Source organism: Eubalaena glacialis, chromosome 11 (assembly GCF_028564815.1).
Source record: "Eubalaena glacialis isolate mEubGla1 chromosome 11, mEubGla1.1.hap2.+ XY, whole genome shotgun sequence".
Lineage (NCBI taxonomy): Eukaryota > Metazoa > Chordata > Mammalia > Artiodactyla > Balaenidae > Eubalaena > Eubalaena glacialis.
In genome coordinates this window covers 34685043-34689654 of record NC_083726.1, presented here as the reverse complement: position 1 = coordinate 34689654, position 4612 = coordinate 34685043, and the positions used below count along the sequence as shown (strand labels likewise).

Here is a 4612-nt window from a genome sequence, read left to right as displayed (position 1 = left end):
TTAAATATTTCTAAATAACTCTAATCTAATTTTCTATTTCCTATTCAGAATTTGGCAAACACAGAATTCTTTAGCTAGTATTTGCTTTAAGTCTCATAAAAAGGCATTTGATATAATATAGAGCATATTAACATTATAAAAACAAAATTCAGTGAAAGAAAATGTATATGTTGAGAGCTGTTGAAAAATGTAACTAAAATTTTACATTAATCTCATCTAATTTAGGTAATAAGTTGGCAAACAAAGGTTTTGCTTACTAAGTTGATAATTTTGACAGCTCTGATTATTTGAATAAGTTAAGTAATGGATTTTATCACAGAACTTATTAGTAGATTAATTTAACAGTTGTAGCAATAATAAAAGCCTATATTTTATAATATCTTTGATTTCAAGACAAGAATAGATTAGATAAATATAGTATGTATATATCCAAAGAAATATAAAATAGTTCTGAATTAACAAAATAGAGGGGAGACCCTACATATTTTATTATAGATTTTGAAAACTTTGTGTTTATTTTAGCTATATTGCATTTATGAATGAAAATATTCTGATTCATTTTATCAAATGAATAACACATGACCTAATGTGAAGAGTTTACATTGCAGATAGTGATTTTTTTTTTTTGGTTTCAGTGAAGTATTTTATACAAAAATTTTTCAGAATCATAGATCATTCCAGTATGTGACAAAGAATATAATGAGATTGGTTCATTTGTCTTGTTCCCAAAAATGATGTGAATTACCAGTAAATTGGTCACTTTGAAGGAACTCCTGATCATAAAAATGACCAGGATGAAAACCCTGCCCTATGGTTTTATTCCCATTGTATATGTAAGTACAGTCATCATTGCAGCTAAGAAATATCAGAAGAAGAAAAAGACAATTTTAAAAGTACAGCTGCAAGTTATTAATTCCTGATATATTGAAGCTATACAACTAAATGCCTAGGACAGTAACAGGCATATAACAGGTATTACAGAACATCTACTGAATAAAATGACTATCTGACCTTATTGAATATCCAGTGTGATGGGGAACTCATCACACTTGCAAGTAAGTTTCTATACACTTAGTTATAGCTAATGAGTCCTTATTTCTATTACTGGGGCAGAATTATTGTTAAAATAGTCTGAGACCTCAACAGATGACCAGTTAGAAATGGGGAAAGGTTGGAATTGGGAGGTACTAAACCTTGGGGAACTGACGTTGGTATAAAGAAGAATGGTATTCAAAATAGACAGGCAAAAATTCAAATCACAGTGTATCTAAAGATATATTTTGAATATGTACTGATCTGGGAAGTTGTCAGTATTTGAGAAAATTTTTTCTTTGGTTTCAATTTTTTATTGATATATAATTTAAATAACAGTAATACCACATATCTTATGTGTAAGGAATTTTGATGAATATATATATACCCAAGTATTGAGTGCCTCAATCAAGATAGAGTTCCCTCATGCTGGTTTCCAGTCAGGTCTTCCTAATCCTAGCACTGAGCCTACCATGGTTTCTTTCACCACAGAAGGGTCTTCCTTGTTCTTGAACAGTATCTATGTACAATTACAGAATATATACTCTTTTGAGTCTGTTTTATTTTCATTCAAAATTATGTTCATGTGATTTACCCATATTGTTGCATGTATCGGCAGTTCAGTTATCTTTATTGCTCAGTTGTGTTCCACTCTATGACTATGTCACAATTTGTCCATTTCCCAGATGATGAATATTTGGGATGCTTTCAGTTTTTATTTATTACAAAAGAGGTTGTTATGAGCATTCTATACAAGTCTTTTTTTAATTTTTATTTATTTTTTACAAGTCTCTTTATAAATACAAGATTTTGTTTCTTTTGGGTAAATTTCTAGAAGTAGAATTGCTAGGAAATTTTTTTTAGCTTTTCAAGGAACTAGACAACTCTTTTCTAAAGCGGTAGCACCATTTTGTGCTCCCAGTATCAATCTCTGAGGGTTCTAATTGTTCCATACCCTTACAAACACTTTTTTAAAAATTGAGATATAATTGACGTATAACATTATATCGGTTTCAGGTATATAATATAATGATTTGATATTTGTATATGTTGTGAAATGAGCATCACAATAAGTCTAGTTAACATCCATCACCAAACATAGTTAACATATTTTTTTTCTTGTGATGAGAGCTTTTAAGATCTATTCTTAGCAACATTCAAATATACAATAGAGTATTTTTTTAAATTTATTTTATTTTATTTATTTTTATTTTTGGCTGAATTGGGTCTTCATTGCTGCACATGGGGTTTCTCTAGTTGTGACGAGGGGGGCTACTCTTGGTTGCGGTGCACTGGCTTCTCACGGTGGTGGCTTCTCTTGTTGTGGAGCACGGGCCCTAGGCGCGCGGGCTTCAGTAGCTGTGGCACATGGGCTCAGTAGTTGTGGGTCGCAGGCTGTAGAGCGCAGGCTCAGTAGTTGTGGCGCACAGGGCTTAGTTGCTTCGTGGCATATGGGATCTTCCCGGACCAGGGCTCGAACCCGTGTCCCCTGCATTAGCAGGCGGATTCTTAACCACTGCACCACCAGGGAAGCCCTGCAATAGAGTATTATTAATTATAGTCAATATGCTGTACATTACATCCCTAAAAACACTTTTAATCTTAGCCATTCTAAAGGTGGGAAATGGTATCTCATGGCAGTTTTAATTAGAATTTCCCTGAGAACTAATAAAATTGAGCACTTTTTCTTGTGCTTATTGGCTACTTGCATATTTGTCTTGTTGTTTAAAGCTCTGCTCATTTTTTAATTGGGTTGTTTGTCTTTTTAGTATTGAGTTACAGGAGTTCTTTCTATATTATTTATATATTATATATATTCTTATATTATACCCTTCCATATTCTTTATATATACTAGATATGTCTTTTATTAGATACATATATACTATAATATTTTCTCCCAGTTTGTGGCTTACCTTTTCATTTATGTTAACTATTTCTTTTGATAAGAAAATTTTTAAGTTGATGAAATATAATTTATAAATATTTTCTTGTATGGTTTTTGCCTTCTGTGTCTTACCTGAGAAATCTTTGCCTACCCAAAGTTCATGAAAAATTTCTCATGTGTTTTGACTATAAGAGATATAGTTTTAGCTTTATATTTATATCTATGATCCTTCTTGAATAAAATATGTATGTGAGTGAAGTGCGAGGGGAATCAAAGTTTGGGGGTTTGTTTTTGTTTTTTCCATATGGATATCCAGTTGGTCAGGAACTTTTCTCTCCCCCATTGAATTATATTGTTACCTTTGTTAAAAACTGACTGTTGAAGCAGTGGTGTAAAGGTGACGGGACACCTGGATTCCTCAGTTTCCTTCTTTTTCCATTCCTGGGCTGGAGGAAATACCTGAACATATGGAATCCCAATGCCGGGCAGCCAGGGCCATATCCATACCCCCCTAATGTCGGGTACCCTGGAGGTTGCAATCCTGCCCATCCACCACCTGCCACCCCTACCTTTCCTCCAGGCCCCTTTCCCACTCCCCAGGAGCACCCCAGGGGAATCCAGCCTTTCCCCCTGGTGGGCCCTGTCATCCTGTGCCACAACAAGGGTATCCAGGATGCCAACCCTCAGGTCCCTACCCCCATCAATACCCACCACCTGCCCCTGGCATGTGTCCTGTGAATCCATTGACTCCTGGCATGGTAGGACCAGGAATGGTGATTGACAAGAAGATGCAAAAGAAAATGAAAAAAGCTCATAAGAAGCAGAAGCACCACAAACATGGCAAGCATTCCTCCTCCTTCTCCTCCTCCTCTTCCTCTTCCAGCAGTGACTCTGACTGAATACAGGGCCTGGACCCTTCCCTCAAGTCTCTCCAGTTCTGCTCTCCCATCAAGCTTCAGATGCCATCTTGTACTGGGGGAAATTAGCCCTTGTGTCCCTCCCCCCCGCCATCCCTGCAATCTAAGCCTCACTCTGCTGTTCAACCTTAACTGGCTAGGGAAAATGGGAAAAGAATTGCCATGGGCTAGCAAAGGCCGTCTTCCCACTGCTTGGATAGAACTTTTAGCGGTGAATTTTTCAGAACTGTATTTTGAAGATGATGAGATTTGAGCTCAATGCTGAAGACAAGTCTAAGATCTGTAAGACGTGATTTTTTACTTTCTTTTGTAATACTCATGATTGGGGAGATGCTGTGGAAATTTAATTATGGAAAGAAAAAAAATGACCTGTACCTTTCTTGTAATTGTGGCATGCTTGGGTGATTTAGTGGCAAATAAACATTTCCCAGCAGGCCTTTTATTGATTGCACTCACTGCAAGGCTGCTGGGAAGTGGAGTCCATTTGGCTGATGAGCTCTGACTGCCATTTTGGAAACTGTTCTTTACCCCTTAGCTCAGAATGCTATCTCAGGTCCTGCTCTCAGTCTCCAACTCTCAGTCAAAATAAAGCTGTTTCTCCTGGAAAACAAACAAATAAACAAAAACTGACTGTTAATACATCTTTATATTTCTAGGCTTTCTATTCTGTTTCATTGATCACCTTGTCTATCCTTATTTTAATACCATACTGTCCTGACTGCTATAACTTTAAGTCTTGAAATCAGGAAGTGAAGGTCTAACAACTTTGTTCTTCTT

At 36.0% G+C, this 4612-nt stretch overlaps 1 pseudogene; it reads left to right on the top strand.

Annotated features, from left to right (window-relative positions):
* Nucleotides 1-1031: 1031 nt before the first annotated feature.
* Nucleotides 1032-3917, top strand: LOC133101642 (proline-rich protein 13-like; annotated as a pseudogene).
* Nucleotides 3918-4612: the final 695 nt, after the last annotated feature.